At 39.3% G+C, this 20,584-nt stretch overlaps 1 long non-coding RNA gene across 1 annotated transcript in view; it reads right to left on the minus strand.

Annotated features, from left to right (window-relative positions):
* Positions 1-1,607: 1,607 nt before the first annotated feature.
* LOC122679034 overlaps positions 1,608-20,584 on the minus strand; it is a 291,578-nt gene continuing 272,601 nt past the window's right edge. Inside the window, exon 5 of the long non-coding RNA XR_006336315.1 lies at positions 1,608-1,753. This is a non-coding gene — a long non-coding RNA (uncharacterized LOC122679034). The remainder of the gene's footprint in view (positions 1,754-20,584) is intronic.

The raw sequence follows: 20,584 nt of genomic DNA on the forward strand, positions 1-20,584 counted from the left end.
TATCTTTGAAAATAAATATATTTGTATACACATTTATTGAAAATTTAAAAATTTTGATGTAGCAATTTTAACAACTTTTTCTTTTATGACTTGTATTTTTTTAAATTTTATTTTCTACTGAATTCATTTACCATATTGTGTTGGTCTCTGCTGCACATCAGTATGAATCAGCCATAGGTATACATATGTCCCCTCCCTTTTGAACCTCCCTCCCAACTCCTACCCCATCCCACCCCCCTAGGTTGTATGACGTGTTTTTAATGTCTTATTTAGGAAACCTTTTCTTCTCCCAGTTTCATATACAAATTATCCTGTGTTTTCTTACAAAAGTTTTAAAAGTACACTTTTCACATTTGGATCTTTAATTATTTCTTACATTTTCTGGTACCTTTATCACAATTAATAAGCCAATATTGATTGACACATCATTTTTTACGATGTGTATGCACACACACACACACACAATGGAATATTACTTAACCATAAAAGGGAATGAAATTGAGTCAATTGTAGTGAGGTGGATGAACCTGGAGTCTGTCATACAGAGTGAAGCAAGTCAGCAAGAGGGAGACAGTATCATATATTAATGTGTATATGTGGAATCTAGAAAAATGATACAGATTAACCTCTTTGCAGGGCAGGAACAGAGACACAGACATTTGAACAGAGAACAGACATTTGACCATGCGGGGGAAGGGGAGGGTGAGATGAACTGCAAGAGTAGCATTGACATATACACAGCCATGTGTGAAATAGACAGCTAATGGGAAGCGCTGCATAACATGGGGAGCTCAGCTTGGTGCTCTGTGATGACCTAGAGAGGTGGGATGGGGCCTAGGAGGGAGGCTTAAAAGGGAGGGGATATATGTATGTGTATAGCTTATTCATGCCATTGTACAGCAAAAAACAACACAACATTGTAAAAATTAAAAAAAAAATAAAAAAGACATTATTATTTAACTAAAGACCATACTTTATTCGGTTTTCCTGCAGATGCTTTTCCTCACTCTATGGCTTGTCTTGTCACATTTCCCTCTCTCTTACCTCTGTGTCTTTATACCTGCTTGTGCCTCTGTGTGGAATGGTATCTTTGTAATTCTGGCTACTGTAACAGAATACCATAAACTGAGTGACTTTATTAACAGTCATTTATTTCTTAGTCTGGAGTCTGCAATACTCATGTGACCGCATGACTGGGTTCTTGGTGAGATCCCTCATTCTGGTTTACAGAAAGCAACTTTCTTGCTGTTCTCACATAGCAGACAGAGCACCAAGATGCAAGGTCTTGTATCGTTTCTTATAAGGGCACTAACCCCAATCATGAGGGCTCCATCCTCATGCCCTAATTAACTCTCAAAGGCCCTGCCTCCTGATTCTTTCACACTGAGGGCTAGGATTTCAAGGTAAGAATTGAGGAGGGTGGAGACACATATGAAGTTCATAACAGATGGCTTTGCCTCACTCATTTCTTACCTGAAAATGTAAGATTTGTGGCTAGATGTTGCTTTTTCTGTAAAGTCTAGATCATAATAGTTTCCACTCCTTTCTACCACTGTGATTCTTACTCCCAAAGCATCCTCTGGTCTGTGTTGTTATTGTCTGTTCACTTACTCTTCTTCTTTTCTTCTTGATCTTCAGACGCCTGGACTGTGCTTCTTCTCTTTGTAGCTCTGGTGTTAAGTGTAGTGTCCTATACATCATAGATGCTCACCAGATGTTGGTGGAAACAATCATTATGTGAATGGTTCTTGCCCTGAGAAAACAAACAATTCATTTGGATCAGAGAACAATTGAACTTGAGCTTATATGATATTGACTAAAGAGGCAAAGGGACTTTGAAGACTAGGTTGAAGTTAGCCTTGAAGTTTGTATCAGTCTGGATATGAGTGGGATACACTTGCATGAGAGATTTTGGTACATCTATTTGTGTAAAATAACTAAGAATCTGGTTTACGATAGCAACTTGAAAATTGAAAGGGGAAAAACCATAGTAGCATTTTATAATAAGAAACATCTGGACCTAATAACAGATTTGTTTCAGTGAAAAAAGGAAAGAGAAGATAAAGATAATTTAATAATAATGCTGGTATTATCTAGTGCGTGCCAAGATGTTATCAAACATAAACCTCTCACAGTGCTAGTGGAAGCATAAATAGCAACCAACATTTTATGAAACATTTGGACCTTATTTCTCAAAAGTCTTCACATTCTAATACCATCTGACCCACTATTTCTATTTCTAGGAATGCATTCCAAGGAAATAATCAGAAATGGTAATAAATATTTATGAACAAATATGTGCATTATTTATGAGAGCAAGAAACTGGAAACCACCTGAAGATCCAGTACTATGAAAATGATTATGTAAATCATGATATATATTCATGTGAAGGAATAGAATGCAATCACTAGCAATTATATTTATAATGCTTGTTAATGATAATGAAAATGCTTTGATATAGCATTAAGTAAGGAAGGTAGATTATAAAATTATATTATCTCAATTATAGAGAGAAAAATGCTTAGTACAGGGCTAAAAGAAAACATGTCTAAAATATTAATGACGGTTGCTTCTGGGAAGAGCGAATAAGTGATTTTCTTCCTTGCTTCACTGAATATGTCTGTAATTTCAGATTTTTTCTTTAACCTTAAGTATTAGTTTGATGACCCAGAGGGGATTTAAAAAATCATTTTTAATCACCTGTTTTTGACATTGAGACAGTATTACACTCAAATCGAAATGCTCCCTTTATGAAATCTCATGTCCTGTAAATTAAAAAAAAAACCCCCTCTTCTTATGCTTTCACTCATTTAATAATTTATCTGTCATAAATCTGTGTATTATACTCAATACTTTAAATATGGAACATACTATATATTCTCTGCCTTAAAAGATCCCCATTTATGGGAAAGGTAAGCATATAATTAACAGAGTGATTTTAAAAAAATGTACAACACCCCATGGATATATATGCATTTATATAGTGGCTCAGAACCACAGAAGGAGTGACTCACTTGACTTTCCTGGGAAGATAATGTTTGGGCTGGCTTGTAAAAGGTAGACTGCTTTTCATTTGTTAAAGAATAAGCCATGGGAAGGTAGGGCTTTGTAGTCATAGGTAATAGGACGTCCAAAGATAGAATATGACTGGAGAGAAATTAGTCTAATTAGATTGGGGTAAATTGTGCTTGGACTTTATACTTGTGTACTGAGCTTAGGGACCATTGAAGGTTTGGTTTAATAGAGCTTGACATGACTGCTTTCTCCTTGGTTAATATGAGTTTTCCTTTCAGCACAATCCTGGGTCTGATGCATTACTGTTGACACTTGGTGCTCAATAAATATTGGTTGTAGGTGAGGATTCTAACTTTGGTCATGGCCAAGTGTCTGAGGTAGGCAGAGATCTCTTGCAATTTGGAATTGGTAATTGGAACATGGATGATAGCTTAGGGCAGAGTTTCTTGGTATTTTTCATTATTGGCCCCCTAAGGAGCCTTGTTAGACATTTTTACTTCTAATCATCCCCAAAGGATTTTAAAACCACAAATACACTGTATATTTGTCTATGACCATTATGCTTATCTATGTTTTATACATAAAAAGGTGAGAATCTTTTTTCATTTCTCTCCCTGAAGACCAGTTTTGTGCCCTTGGTGGTGGTATCATTTCTGTGGAGGGTTCATGACTTTGATTGAGCCTTTCCAAAATATGTATAACTCTGGAAAAATACACATAACATAAAGGTTACCCTCTTAGTCATTTTTATTGGAGTATAATCGCTCTACAATATTGTGTTAATTTCTGCTATACAACGAAGTGAATCGTGTGTGTGTGTGTGTGTGTGTGTATATATATTCCCGCCCTCTAGAGCCTCCCTCCCACCCCTGCCCCCCTCGCATCCCTCTCAGCCATCACAGAGCACCAGGCTGAGCTCCCTGCACTGAACGGCAGCTTCCCGCTAGCTATCCACTTTACACACGGTGGTGCGTGCATCAGTCCCCCTCTCCCAATTTGTCCCACCCTCCCCTTTCCCCACAGTGTCCGCAAGTCCATTAATTCTCTACATTTGCATCTCCATTCCTGCCCTGAAAACAGATTCATCTGTACCATTTTTCCAGATTCCACATACACGTGTTAGTATACATTTGTTTTTCTCTTTCTGACTTACCTCACTCTGTATGATGTGTGACCCTGCAATCCCATTACTGGACATATACCTGGAGAAAACTGTAATTCATAAAGACACATGCACTCCAATGTTCACTGCAGCCCTATTTACAATAGCTAGGACATGGACGCAACCTAAATGTCCACTGACAGATGAATGGATAAAGAAGACATGGTACATGTATACAATGGAATATTACTCAGCCATCAAAGGAACGATATTGGATCATTTGTAGAGATGGATCATCGTAACCATTTTTCAGTATGCAGTTCATTCATGTGAAGCACATTCTCATTGTTTGTGCATCCAAGTTCCAAAACTCTTTTCATCTTACAAAACTGAAACTCTGTATCCATTAAACAACTCCCCATTCCTCACTCTCCCTTGCAACCACTATTCTACTTTCTGTCTCTATTAATTTGAGTACTATATATGAGTACCTCATGTAAGTGGAATGCCGTAGTGTTTGTTTTGTGTGTGTGACTGCTTATTTCACTTAGTAAAATATCCTTAAGTTTCATACATGTTAGAGTATTTGTCAAGATTTCCACCCTTTTTAAGGTTAAATAATATTCAGCTGCATGTATATTTACCTATTCATTTCTTGATGGACACTTGATCTGCTTCCACCTTTTGGCTATTGTAAATAATGATGCTATGAACATAGGTGTACAAATATCTCTTTGAGACCCTGCATTCAATTATTTGGGAATATACCCAGAAGTAGAATTGTTAGATCATATGATAATTCCATGTTTAATTTTTTGTGGAACCATCACACTGTTTTAAATGTTGGTTTTATAATTTCATATTCCCACCAACAGCACACAAGAGTTCAAATTTCTCCACACACTTGCTAACATTTGTTATTTTCTGTTTTATGATAGGAGCCATCTTATTGAGTATAAAATAATATCTCATTGTGGTTTTGATTTGCATTTCCCTAATAATTGGTGATTATTGTTGACCATTTGTATATCTTCCTCGGAGTAATATCTATTTAAGCCCTTCATCATTGTTTAATCATGTGATTTGTTTTTGTTTAAGTTGTAGGCATGCCTTATATATTCTGGATAATAACTGCTCTGCTCATCAGGTACGTGATTTGCAAATATTTTCTTCCATTCCATAAGTTGCCCTTTCATTCTGCTGATTGTCTCTTTTGATGGGGTTGGAGCTTTTAAAAATTCACTTGATGCTTAGATTTGTGATAGCCTTTCACATTCCTTTTATTTCTTTTTTTTTTTTTCATTTATTTTTATTAGTTGGAGGCTAATTACTTTACAATATTGTAGTAGTTTTTGCCATACATTGACATGAATCAGCCATGGATTTACATGTGTTCCCCATCCTGATCTCCCCTCCCACCTCCCTCCCCATCCCATCCCTCTGGGTCTTCCCAGTGCACCAGCCCCGAGCATTTGTCTCATGCATCCAACTTGGGCTGGTGATCTGTTTCACACTTGATAGTATACTTGTTTCAATGCTATTCTCTCAGATCATCCCACCCTCGCCTTCTCCCACAGAGTCCAAAAGTCTGTTCTATACATCTGTGTCTCTTTTTCTGTTTTGCATATTGGGTTATTGTTACCATCTTTTAAAATTCCATATATATGCGTTAGTATACTGTAATGGTCTTTATCTTTCTGCTTACTTCACTCTGTATAATGGGCTCCAGTTTCATCATCTCGTTAGAACTGATTCAAATGTATCCTTTTTAATGGCTGAGTAATATTCCATGGTGTATATGTACCACAGCTTCCCTATCCATTCGTCTGCTGATGGGCATCTAGGTTGCTTCCATGTCCTGGCTATTATAAACAGTGCTGCGATAAACATTGGGGTGCACGTGTCTCTTTCAGATCTGGTTTCCTCGGTGTGTATGCCCAGAAGTGGGATTGCTGGGTCATATGGCAGTTCTATTTCCAGTTTTTTAAGGAATCTCCACACTGTTCTCCATGGTGGCTGTACTAGTTTACATTCCCACCAACAGTGTAAGAGGGTTCCCTTTTCTCCACACCCTCTCCAGCATTTATTTCTTGTAGACTTTTGGATAGCAGCCATTCTGACTGGCGTGTAATGGTACCTCATTGTGGTTTTGATTTACTATTTCTTCTTCCCAAGGTAATTAGGAGGTTGAAATCTGTATGGTGTTATCCTAGGCCAGGGCAGACATTGAGATGCAACCTGGTATTTGGGGTCTGGGCCAAGATACCTTAGAGAAATCTTAAGTAGAGCATCCTATGGATTTATGCATCACTCAGGGAGAGGTGGGCCCTGTCTGGTCACCCAGCTCAAACAGGCCATGATGACAAGGATGAATCACTGCTACACAAGAAGATTTTAAACACCAAGAAGGGAAAAGAGGCATGAGATGGTTAGAAGTTCAAGTACACAACATGAGCAGACATTCCAGATATTCTTGTTTTTACTTCATTTGTTAAGGTCATGGGGGTATTAACTGTTAAACAGCATGGAGCTGTTTCTATCTTGTCTGTGTAGTTTTGTCTTCTTTATGGATATCCAGGCAATTCACCTGGAGTTTCCTTTTCACCTAGAGACTTGTTGAGGACTGGTACTTGGAGGTGTGGTTTCAGTGGACACAATTCCAGCCAAAAACCAGTTAGAAACTTAATAACTCTCAGGAAGTCAGAGAGGTTTAACTTCAGTCTCAATTTATGTATCAACCCATCACCTCGAATAAAGATTAAACCTCCTGAAATTGGAGGGTAAAACATCTTCTCTGTTATTCCTATGGGAAAGAGATAATACATTTAAAAATCTTTCTGATGCCACAACCGTAAGATTAATGCTGTTACCAGTTTGTTATCTGTCTGCTGCGTCTCCTCGTGTCTACCGTAAGTCAATAGAGCATCACTTCTCTAATTGAAATCACTGTGATGATGGAGTCTGTTCGTGGAAATGAAAGGTGGCTGCCATGATCTGGTGGGAATTGGATTAATCCTCTGGGAATGAGGCCGACCTAATTATTCTGCTCAGAAATACTGGGCTTGCTTTGACTTTTTCAGTATACAGCTATGGGAAGGAGTCCAAGGTGCCATTTAGCAAATCTTTTCTTGAATTGCTTTAAACTCACCTTACATTTCACTGTGAGACCTTTTCATTGGAAAGTACTATTTCTTGTGTTTTTCACTTTTTTATTTTCAGGTATTCTTCAATGAAAAGGGTAATATTTCAGTCACATACTAAATTTTTTCTGCCCTATATTTGTCACACTCAGATGTTATTTATAGAATTATGCCTTTGATACTCAAACATAATACTTCTCAGGGATACTATTAGGAGAAACACAAGGTTTAACTCTTCTCAGAAATCATCTAGTCTCACCCAATTTATTGCAACAACATCAACAGCAGTAATTTGTTGAGCGCATATTATGATTCAGACACTATTGCCCTAAGAATGTTGCAAACATTTTCTCTTTGTACTTTTGAAGTAGATGCTGTTAATATTTCCTCTACACATATTTTTAAAGAAGCACTGACATTTTAAGAATCTGTCTAATGTTACACAGCCAATAAACTGCAGAACAATGTTTGAAACAGGCGGTCCAACTGCAGAACTAGATCGCCACTTCACATACAGGACATTCATGAGATTCTGAATTTCAGATAAGCAATAAATTTTTTTAGTAAACATACGTCCCAAATATTGCAGGAGACATTCAAATGCAAAAACAAAAACAAACTTTGTTGTTTATCTGAAATTTGAATTTAGCTGAGTGTGCTATGTGTGTTGTTAGGTTTGTTTAAGCTTTTTTTTAAATTAGTTTATTTCTGACTGTGCTGGGTCTCCGTTGCTAAACATGGGCTTTCTCTAGTTGTGATAAGTGGGGACTACTCTTTGTTGCAGTGGTTTCTTGTGTTACAGACCATGGGCTCCAGGGGCCCAGGCTGAAGTGCACGGGCTTAGTTGCCCTCTGGCTTGTGGGATCTTCCTGGACCAAGGATCGAACCTGCGTCCCCTGCATTGGCAGGCAGATTCTTAACCACTGGACCACCAGGGAAGTCCCTGCTTAGTGTTTGTTAAAGCTGGCAGCCCTATTTAGACCCCATGTTTGTAAGCACTCTGCTGTGCTGCCGCTGTGTCTGAGCAGTGAGGAAAAATGTGCTCCTTAGCCTCTCACGGCTGCCTGGGGGCTGAGCTAGTTCCTCTCCTCCCCGCCCCACCTTGAGAGAGTGCGATCTTCCCTTCTCTTGCCATCTCAGACCCCATGGTATGATGCACAGTTGAATGCTCCTTTCATTATGTCTCAAAACACGTTGCAAAGACTTCGGGCTCTCTGTCCAGGGTAGGTATTTAAGTCTTGGTAGCTGTTATTGACACACATTTGGAACATAGTACTCCTAACACTTAGAGAGAAGGGTGGACATTCATCACTCAATAAGTATAGTCCTGGTGGCTCAGATGGTAAAGAATCTGCCTGCAATGCAGGAGGCTTGGGTTCAATCTCTGGGTCAGGAAGACTGCCTGGAGAAGGAAATGGCAACCCTCTCTAGTATCTTGCCTAGAGAATTCCATGGACAGAGGAGCCTGGCAGGTTACAGTCCATGGGGTCGAAAAGAGTCGGACATGACTGAATATCTAATACTTTCACTTTTTTTCATATATGTGGTTACGTTTATTAATTTTTGTGCTCTTTCAAAATGTTCAATGTTTTGCTGAAATGATGACATCACAACTAGCATAGAGAACCCACACAGAATGGTGCTCAATAAAGATTTTGGCTTCATTTCATTCTTTTCTCTGTGCATAATCTTTATCTTCTAGTGATTAAGACATTTGCATTCTGATCCCAGCTGGGCCATTAGAAATTTTGAGACCTTGGTCAAGCTTCTGGCTGCATTTTAATTCTATCCTTTATAAAGTGAAGAATGGGATTGGCTGTTTCTCTCCTCATGTTCCTTTTGTCCGTGATAGTCTATGACACTGGGACTTGAGAAAGACAGGCTCAGGTGTTCCATTACATATTTTTGTAACTAATGTTGTGATGACATTCTAGGGCTTGTCTTAGTTTCTTTGTGTGTAAGTCAGTTCTTGAATTAAATGCTCGTTCCTACTTTGGCTGCTTATACCAGACCGTGTGGCAAATTTGTCCTTCATATGATATGAGAATGGGGTCTAATAATTCTATCATCTTCCCTGTAGAATTCAGCACAGTTATGGGTAATTGAAGATGAATACAATCTCTATTGTTTGACTGAGTATTTAACAGCCTGTGAACACCAACCAGCCAAAGTCTCTCCATGGTCTGACCCAAACTCACTTTTCTTTTCATGCTGTTTCATCACCACTCAACATATTGATCCAGTCAGTCACATCAGATGACTTCTTACCTGAATATGTCACGCGGTTCCTTGACTTTGTACTGTTCTCTTCGTAGTGCTCTGCCTCCTATTCAGCAGCGAGAGCTGACGTGTGTAAGGTTCTCACTACACGAAAGGCACTCTTATACACCGACTCATCCAGTTATCCCAATACCCCAGTGACACAGATGATGTTCTTATCCCCATTTTTTCAGAAGCAGAAACTGAGGTTTGGAGAGATTAAGAAACTTTTCCAAAGTTGTATGGCTAGTAAGTGGCAGTACTAAAATCCCAACCCAGGCAGCCTGGCTCTGAATTCCATGCTTTTATCTTCTACAACAGACTGCCTCAGTTAGCTGCCCTTTCCAGGTTACCTGGGGAGAGCAGAGATACCAGGAAACAATGAGGACAAAATAAAAATAAACAGCGAGGGCAAGAGGAAGTAGTAACTTTTTCAGAATAAAAAGGAGAGGGTACAAGTTGGCTGGAAAGGAGAAACAGCAAAGGAGAAGAAGCAAGCAAGACGCTGGGGTTTCCTTTTGAATGGACCCCTGAAGCTGTTGATGCTATATTCTGTTCCTCCTTGGTGTCTACACTTTCCCCTCTGCCTGCCTGGTGCAACCACCCAGTTAGCTCTGCAGAATAGCTCCTCCTCCTTCTTTGGGAATCAGCTCAGGACCGACCTTCCCCGATCGCAGCACTGGGTTCGGGAGTCCCTGTGACCCTGTGCTACCTCAGCTCACCGCTTCACAGTTCATTGCAAGATGTAGACACGCCTGTCTTCTCCAACAAAGCATGAACAACCTGGGGAGAAGGGTGCATTACCACCTTCCGTATTCCGTGACTAAACGCTCTAGTTCTAACACACCTAGTAGAATGAATCCCTGGGAGATTTCTGCCAACACCAGTGTATGTACTCCTCTCTTGAAATTATTACTTAGCATAGATTATGGGATTAATTGCTGGAGAGCTAGTGTACCAGGCTCTGAATAGAATAAAATATTGATACCACTCTATCCACATTTATTTCTTGGTATAGGTCATTCATTTACTTATCCATAAATCAATTCATTCTTTCAATAAATTTTTAAACATTTATTAAAAACCCATAAGCGGGGCATTCCCTGGCAGTCCAATGTTAGGACTGCATGCTTTCCCTGCCAAGGGTGGGGTTCAATCCCTGGTTGGGGAACTAACATTCCAGAAGCCGCATAGCACAGCTGGAAAAAAAACAAACAAAAAATAACCCTAGTTTGTCACTCATTCTGTGCATTCCTTCATTCACTCAACACATATGTATTATCTGTTAAGTGTTCAAGCTGTGGATAAATTGGTGACTGTAACAGGAACATTTCTGTAATGGGAATCATAGGATATTGGAGAAAACAGTCAATACAAATGAAAAGGCATGAATGTAAAGTTATAAATTGTGATATGTGCTTTGGAAGAAACTAAAAAGGTGCAGTTATAGAGAATAAAAATGAAAGGGTGGTCAGAGAAGCTCTCTCAGAGGAAGTGACAATTAAACCAAGCATCCTGCCAGACACTGAACTCAGCAGGAACTGAAGGACTGGTGGGCAATGCGAGTAGGAATCTACAGTGGGTACTTCCTGCTGAGGACAGTTGCAGAAAATAGCGGTGGATGGAGAACAAAGAGTGGCTTACCTGCTCTTATTAGGCCCATGGGGAAAGCTTTTCTAGAGGAAAGGATATTTCCACTAACTCTTGGAGGATGAGAAAGCATATCTGAAAGCTTCCAGGCAGTGAGATCAACACTGGCTCTTAACTTCTCTCAACTCTTGCATTTCTACCCTCGGTTCCTGCTGTAAGAATGATCTTTCTAAAGCTTATGTCTGAATATATAAATTCCCTAATTAATAACTTAAATAGCTTCCCATCCTCTCTCCAGGATATACATACTGAAAAACAGAGCATGACATATTTCACAACACGACCTCGACATTACTAAGTGCCCCCTCCTTGCCTGCAGCCTTTAGCAGTGCATTCTCAGCTGGGCTCCTTCACACAGTGATGGTTATCCCAAGGTATTCCCTCTGCTTTGGCAAGTTCCAACATATGGGCTTCTACTTTAAGGCCCAGATCAGCTATCACCTGGGTCACACATGCCCTTATCACTCCTCTTGCCCCATCTCACACGTGGAGAGAGCGAGTCCTTCTTTTTTGTCCTTCCAAAGCATCTTGAACCTAACACTATTTTGGAAGTTATCTCACTAGACCGTAATTATTTTGTGGTCTGCCTTTCTTGCTATACCGTGGCTGCATGAAGACAAGAATATTGTCTTTGTTAGTTTTTGTACTCCTAGGCCTAGAAAGCACAGTGACTATCTTATAGGTGAGCAATCAGTGATTTCTTCTTAAGTGCATGAATGGAGAGAAGGGAAATGACTTACTGGGTGAATTCTCATGGTAACAGTTTGGTTTAGAGAATATAGGCTGGCACAAGAAAGAGAAGGAAATTAAGAAAGACAGAAGAGACTATACTTAACCTGATGAGGAGTTTATAATAAAGTAGAAAATATCAGTTCCAGATTTTCAATTTTCTGGATTCATAAAAGTCATGAAGGTGAAATGGAAGTAAGTATTAGCCATGTATGCTGCTGCTGCTTAGTTGCTTCATTTGTGTCCGACTCTGTGCAGCCCTACCGACCTGGGGAGGTCATCTTTCAGTGTCCTATCTTTTTGTCTTTTCATACTGTTCATGGGGTTCTCAAGGCAAGAATACTGAAGCAGTTTGCCATTCCCTTCTCCAGTGGACCTCGTTTTGTCAGAACTTTCCACCATGACCCCTCCTTCTTGGGTGGCTCTACATGGCATGGCTCACATTTTCATTGAGTTAGATAAGCCTGAGGTCCATGTGATCAAATTGGTTAGTTTTCTGTGATTGTGATTTTCGGTCTGTCTGTCCTCCGATGGAGAAGGATAAGAGGCTTATGGAAGCTTCCTGATGGGAGAGACTGACTGAGGGGGAAACTGGGTCTTGTCCTGATGGGTGGGACCATGCTCAGTAAATATATAATCCAATTTTCTGTTGAGGGGTGGGGATGTGTTCCCTACCTATTATTTACCTGGGGCCAAACTATGGTGGGGACTTCCCTTGTAGCTCAGTAAAGAATCTGCCTGCAGTGCAGGAGACCCAGGTTTGATCCCCAGGCCAGGAAGATCTTCTGGAGAAGGAAATTGCAACCTACTCCAGTATCCTTGCCTGAAAAATCTCATGGACAGAGGAGCCTGGTGGGCTGCAGTCCATGGGGTTGCAAAGAGTCAGGCACGACTGAACAATTAACACTTACTTACTTAAACTATGGGGGAAGTAATGAAGATAATGGTGACCTCCTTCAGAAGGTCCTAGGCACACACTGCTACACTCAGTGCCCCCAACCCTGCAGCCGGCCACCCCCGACCCAGCACCTCCGCCGGAGACTCCCGGACACTCCCAGGCAAGTCTGGGTCGGTCTCTTGTGGGGTCACTGCTACTTTCTCTTGGGTCCTGGTGTGTACAAGGTTCTGTTTGTGCCCTCCAAGAGTCTGTTTCCCCAGTCCTGTGTAAGTTCTGGCAGCTCTATGATGCGGTTAATGGCGACCTCCTCCAAGAGGGCTTATGCCGGACCCAGGTCTGCTCCCCCCAGAGCCCCTGTCCCTGCAGCAGTCCACTGCTGACTGGTACCTTCTCAGGAGACACTCAAGCACCGTTCTGTCTCAGTCTCTGTGGGGTCTTTGGGTCCTGGTGTCCACCAGGTTCCTCTGTCCATGGGATTCTCTAGGCAAGAGTACGAGAGTGGGTTGCCATGCCCTCCTCCAGGTAATCTTCCTGACCCAGGGTTCGAACCCGTGTCTCCTGCATTGCGGGCAGATTCTTTACTGCTGAACCACCAGGGAAGCCCTTAGCCATGTATATTCATGGGTAAATCTGGGAACTAATACAGCAATGCCATCTAATAGTTACATGGTGAGAGCCAGTTGTGTGATTTTGAATGTTTTAGTAGCCACATTAAAGAGGTTAAAAACAGATGGAATTAATTTTAATTATGTATTTTACTTGCTGTAATATATTCAGAATATTATCATTTCCACATGTAATCAATATAAAATATGATATTCTAATTTTTTGCAGTGAGTCATCAAAATCTATTGTGTATTTTATTTTTAGAAATTTTACTGGAGTATAATTGTTTTACAATGTTATGTTAGTTTCTATTGTACAACAAAGTGAATCAGCTGTATGTTTACATACAGGCCCTCTTGTTTGGATTTCCTTCCCCTTTAGGTCACCACAGATCACGAGTAGAGTTCCCTGGGCTATACAATAGGTTCTGATTAGTTGTATATTTTATTCATAGTATCAATAGTGTATAGTCAATCCCAGTCTTCCAGTTCATTCCATCCCCTCTTCCTCCTTGGGGTCCATTCATTTGCTCTCTACATCTGTGTCTTTATTTCTGCTTTGTAAATAAGATCATCTACGCCATTTTTTTTTTTTTTTTACAGATTCCACATACATGTGTTAACATACAGTATTTATTTTTCTCTTTCTGACTTCACTCTGTATAAAAGTCTCTAGGTCTATCTGGATATATTTTGTTCCTTTCTATAGCTGAGTAATATCCCACTGTGTGGGTGTCCCACACCTTTATCCATTCTTCTGTCGATGGACATCTAGGTTGCTTCCATGTCCCAGCCCCTGTAAGTACTGCTACAGTGAATGTTGGGGGGTATGTGTCTCTTTGAAGCATAGTGTTCTCCGGGTACGCCCTGTAGTGTGCTTGCTATGCTATGTGCGAGTTCTACTTTTAATTTTTTGTGGACCCTCCATACTGTTTTCCATAGTGATTGTATCAATTTACATTCCCACCAACACCGCAAGAGGGTTCCCTTTACCCCACCTCCTCTCCACCATTTACTGTTTGTAGATTTTGTAATGGCCATTCTGACCTGTGTGAGGTGACATCTCATTGTAGTTTTGATTTGCATTTCTCTAATGATTAGTGATGTTGAGCACCTTTTCATGTGCTTGCTGGCTATCTGTATGTTTTCTTTTGAGAAATGTCTGTTTAGGTCTTCCACCCATTTTTTGACTAGATTCTTTGTCATTTTGATATTGAACTGCCTGAGCTGTTTGTATATTTTGGAGATTAATCCTTTGTCAGTTGCTTTTTTTTTTGCAAATATTTTGTCCCTTTCTGAGGGTTGTCTTTTCATTTTATTTATGGTTTCCTTTGCTGTGCAGAAGGTTTTAAGTTTAATTCATTCACACTTATTTATTTTTGTTTTTATTCTTATTACTGTAGGAGGTGTGTCAAAAAGATTTTATACTTACAGAAAATCTCACTTTGAATGAGCCACATTTCCAGTGAACAGTATGGCTAATGACTCCCACATCAGAAAGCTCGAAACCTAGAACATTTGGGTATTTCCAAAAAGATAAACTATTTTTCTTTTAAGTTATCACTTGCCTACTTATTTTCACTGCATAGGCAGGACAATGAATGTATAGGGTTTAATCTTAATTTTATACAATTTTATCAAGTTGATTTATCTATACAATTCAGTGTCTTTAGAACTTGTCTTGCTAAGAGGTGAGCTTGGGAAAAGTAGGAAGAAAACGGAAAGAAGAAAATAAAATTCCTTTTCACAGACATTTCTGAAAAATGTATAAATTTATAAGCCCTTCCAAGAAAGTCACCAAGAGGTTTAAGAATGTTCATATATACTATTTGACATAAGAATCTTACATCCAAGATTCAACCATCAGGAAACCTTTGGAAATGCAAACTGAGATTGAAGCATCAAGATTTTCATTACCATTTTGTTACATAAATTAGTAACTGGAAATAATTCAGGGTCCAGCATTACTGGACAGTTAAACTATGGTGTATATTTCTAATGAAGTATTGTGTTGCCACTAAAATTTTTGCATGGGAAAATTTTTAATGTGGCAAATTGTCTCATATATTGCTAAGCAAAAAGCATAGGAAACAAAATAGCATATTCAATATTAATCTATATGAAAGGTGCAATGAAAGATTGGAAAGCATAACAGTATCTCACTAGTAGAATTTTGAGTGACTCATATATTTTTTTTTCTTCTTTTTTGATGAGTTTTACAACTTTTCTCACAAGGAATGTATTCTAGGACTATATAAAGGCAAAAAGAAACCTGGATAATATTTAACCTTGTTCACAACCTTAATATTTCACCTTTCCCACAACCATTATAAGCTAGAAACACTTCTCCACACCTTCTCTTCCCTCCACATGCATATGATCTCTGTCTCTGGCTTTGGATGAGAAGGGAGAGAAGAATGTCTGAAGAGGGGGCAGCTGGTGGCAGCTGACTGATGGGATAGCTTACTGGAAGAAAGCTGGAAGACCAGCCTTCTTGCCTTGGATTTCTGAGCTGATTGGGAAAAATCTAGTCATCCTCCTGGGTTCCAGTTCCTCATCTATAAAAGGTGATGAAAATCCTTGGGATGAATTCCCTTTAGGAAAGGAAAGGAAAGGAAAGTGAAGTCGCTCAGTCGTGTCTGACTGTTTGCGACCCAATGGACTGTAGCCTACCAGGCTCCTCTATCCATGGGATTTTCCAGACAAGAGTACTGGCATGATCTGCCATTTCCCTTCTCCATAGCCACATCTAATTGTTTATGATGAGTCCTCTGACCAAAGGAAAAAAAAAAAAAACAAGTTTAGCATTTTTCTTTCCTCCCCACAACACATTTTTTCAGTTCTGGTTTCTCTGACTATGTGTGTGTGTTTAACAAATGGTAACCAGCTGTATGCTTGACACCCCTCACCCCCAAATATCTAAAGTCTTTCTACTAGTCAATCCCCATACTGCCCCAAATGGCACACCCTTAATTTCAGGAAGCTTCCCTTATTTAACGTATTTCTGGAACACCACCTGTCTCCTAGGTCAGCAGCAAGAAAAAGAATCTTTGATCCATTTGAGAAACTGTTTCAAGTCACAACCTTACTTTGAAAAATAAACAGCCCTGATTTGGAGATTCTATTTTAAACCCTGAAGATATTTTCTGGATCTCTTTTCCAAGAGTCTTTTTTTGGTGCCATTGTGAAAGGTAACAATGTGGATGAATGGTGGCCTGTAGGTGGCCTAGTGATCTGTAGACCATGACTCATCTCCTCTCCAAAGGATTATAGCAAAGTGACATCTGCAAAAAACAGCTCCAGAATGGGAGGTTGTCTAATTCTTACAAGGCATCATTCTTTAATGTCTCTCTCAGGAGACAGGTTTTGCCTTTACATTACAGGATTAATGTCTACGTTTTCTCTCTGTAAATGAAATCCAAACACATGATTTGACAAACTAGTCTCTGAAATGCTCACGCCTTATGATAGTTCTGTTACCTCTCATAGTACCTGGTGTGGGGCAGGTTCTTCATGTATGTATATTGACCAGAAATGTTCTTAGATCAATAAATCCCGACACATGATTGAACTTCTGGTCTTTCCTAGAACTTACGGGATGTAAGATTATGAAAACTCTATGCCATAGTAACACTTGGTATATATATGATAATACTATAGAATTACCAGCTTCCTGAACTTTTGTTTAGTGTACCTTTATTTAATTATTTACTTACTATATTCATTCGTTCACCAAATATTTTGGAGGTATTACACTTGTTACTACTTTTTGACACCCATCAATTAGCCGCAGACTATAGAAATAAATTCTGGGATTAGTACATTTGGGAGTTAGAGTCAAATTCTGCTTCTTACCAGCTGCATGAACCTGAGCTAGTTAATCTCTCTGACTCAATTCCTTTTTCTATAAAATGGGGATAACACATGAAATCATTTGTTTAAATCACTAATCAAGTATCTGGGATGGACTTGGAATTATTTTTTAAAAGTATCTATATGTTCTGATACGGCTGATTAACTTTGTTGTACAGCAGAAACTAACACAACGTTTTTAAGCAATTATCCTCCAATAAAAATATATATTTAAAGTATGTAGAAACAGTGAAACCGTTTTCACAAATGCTACCTCTTGTAATGTATCTCCTTTGTGAGAATATGCATTATTTTTAGGTTTTGCATCTGCGGAGTTGCATGAATGGTCTAGGGAGAAAGAAATTGGGGGGCATGGGGCTAACAGAACACTGGTGTCATGAAATAGAGTCTTGATGCAGTGATGATGTATATGGCTATTAGTGAGGTGTGCAAGGGGTAACAGGTGCAGGGGCCTTTTGCAAAGTGAAATATCAGAAATAGCAGTGCTCTACATATGGCCTGGTGAAGCAGGGAGGTGATATTTGAATATTTACTTTGTGCTATTGCCTTCATTATCACCACCATAATCCTCCACCACTAGACACATTTACAAATGAGGAAACATAAGCTCAGAGATGTTTATCTGCACAAGATTTCCCCAGATCCCAAGTGGCAAAGCTGGGCTTTGAATGCAAGTGTGTGTGTGGCTGAGAGACTCAGCTCAAGCAGCATGTCTGAAATTGCAAGTCACAGATGTTTTAATCCATGATCTACTGGGCACTTACTATCTTTCAGCAAATTTCTAAGACTTTATACATGTTAACTCATTTAATCTTCACCACACTTCATGAAACATATTTTTCATGTTATAGATAAAGCAACTAAGGTGAAAGTTAACATAATTACCCAATATCACATGATTAGAAGTAATGCTGATGAGATTCAATACAGGTGATTCTGGGATCCTCTGACTTAACCGTAACAGAATATTTTTAGAATTCAGTCCTCAAATAAGGGTTAAGATTTGCGAACTTCATAACCTACTAGTAAATACTGCCTTAAAGAATCTATAATTTGAAAGGTAATGGTTCACTATGGTTTTTCTTATTTGATTAGAAGTGAGAAAAGGGAAATTTGTGTTTTTAAACAATAAGTAGAACTAGGCAACTATGAAACTGGTTTGATTGGAGTACCCATGTTCTGATCAGCTTTGTCTTCATCTAATTTTTATATTTTTTGGGGGGAAAGCAGTCATAGTTGCTGGCTGCAGCATGCTTGGCTTTGCATTTAGAAGTTTTAAAATATGTTCATTTTTCTCCATCTGATGATGGTCTTGGTCAGCAAGCTGTGGGCTATTCATCTTATTGATATTCTCTTATTTCATGTCTAGGTCACTACCTCATTTCTTAAAATTCTTCTTGCTTTTATTTTTCTTTTCATTTTGATTTTTTATGCTTGGTGAAAGACAGCTTTAGAGAGAAAAAGGAACCATAGATTTATGACTTTTTGATTGGATGAGTGAGCGAGGTTGCCATGTTTAGTTGTATAGGTTGAGTACTGCACAACTAAAGGAGTCACCATTTGCATGGTTTATGATGTGAACAACATTCCCTGGAGTTGTGCGATGTGTGTTCATGTGCCTGAATGAATACTGATGTATGTGTGGTTAAGATGCCATTTATGTGGGAACATGTCTGCATATGTGACTAATGTATCTAAGAATTCCTATTGTAAGAATTTGTATGTGTATTTGCATCTGTGTCTGAGTATAAGTTTTTTTAAAATATAAATTTATTTATTTTAATTGGAGGCTAATTACTTTACAATATTGTAGTGGTTTTGCCATACATTGACATGACTCCACCATGGGTATACATGTGTTCCCCATCCTGAACCCCCCTCCCACCTCCCTCCCCATCCCATCCCTCTGGGTCATCCCAGTGCACCAGCCCCGAGCACCCTGTCTCATGCATCGAACCTGAGTATAAGTTTTGATGATGGAGTGGGAGATAAGGGTCAAGAGAGACGTAATATCTTAGTTTCCAATAAGACATATGAGTTTGCAGCTAGAGGAGTCATGTGGTTCTTTTTGAAGTACCATTTAAGTGGAATACAGAGTAGGCTAAGAGATAAAGTGCCAAATAAAACACTTGGTGATTATACAAAATTACTCTAATTTCCCACCCAAGGAATGCACCTCTGTTTAGACTGAAGAGCATGATTCCATTTCCTTCAGCATGGGTGAATATTTAATAGGAATTTCCATTCTGAGCTTTACAAACTTTCTTTTTACAGCTTTACAAACCTAGCTTTATAAACTTTTTTTCTTAGACATATCTTTCTTCCTCTCCTGTTTAAAAAAACAAAAAACAAAACCACCCAAACGTGTGTGCACACATGTGTACGTGAGTATGTGTTTGTATATGTAATTTTCTTGTATCTCAGAGAACTCTGTAAAATCAAATCATGAGATTTGATGCAAGAAGACTGGTCCAAAATTGGAAAAGAAGTACAACAAGGCTGTATATTGTTACCCTGCTTATTTTACTTCTATGCAGAGTACATCAGGCAAAATGCCAGGCTGGACAAATCACAAGCTGGAATCAAGATTGTTGGGAGAAATATCAAAACCTCAGATATGCAGATGACACCACCCTAATGGTAGAAAACAAAGAGGAACTATAGAGTCCCTTGATGAAGGTGAAAGGGGAGAGAGAAAAAGCTGGGTTGACACTCAGCATTCAGAAAACTAAGATCATGGCATCCAGTCCCATCACTTCATGGCAAATAGGGAAACGGTGGTAGATTTTATTTTCTTGGGCTCCAAAATCACTATGGATGGTGAATGCAGCCACAAAATTAAAAGACACTTGCTTGGAAGAAAAGCTGTGACAAACCTGGACAGTGTATTAAAAAGCAGAGACAACACTTTGCCGACAAAGGTCCTTAGAGTCAAAGCTTTGGTTTTTCCAGTAGTCATGTACGGATGTGAGAGTTGGACCATAAAGAAGGCTGAGCACCCAAGAATTGATGCTTTTGAACTGTGGTACTGGAGAAGACTCTTGAGAATCCCCTGGACTGCAAAGAGATCAAACCAGTTAATACGAAAGGAAATCAACCCTGGCTATTCATTGGAAGAACTGATGCTGAAGCTCCAATATTTTGACCACCTGATGCAAAGAGCTGATTCATTGGAGAAGACCCTGATGCTGGGAAAGACTGAGGGCAGGAGGAGAAGGGACAACAGAGGATGAGATGGTTGGATGGTGTCATGGAGTCAATGGACATGAGTTTGAGCAAACTCCGGGAGATAGTAAAGGGCAGAGGAGCCTG

The sequence above is a fragment of the Cervus elaphus genome, chromosome 21 (genome assembly GCF_910594005.1).
Source record: "Cervus elaphus chromosome 21, mCerEla1.1, whole genome shotgun sequence".
In the NCBI taxonomy this organism is placed as follows: domain Eukaryota; kingdom Metazoa; phylum Chordata; class Mammalia; order Artiodactyla; family Cervidae; genus Cervus; species Cervus elaphus.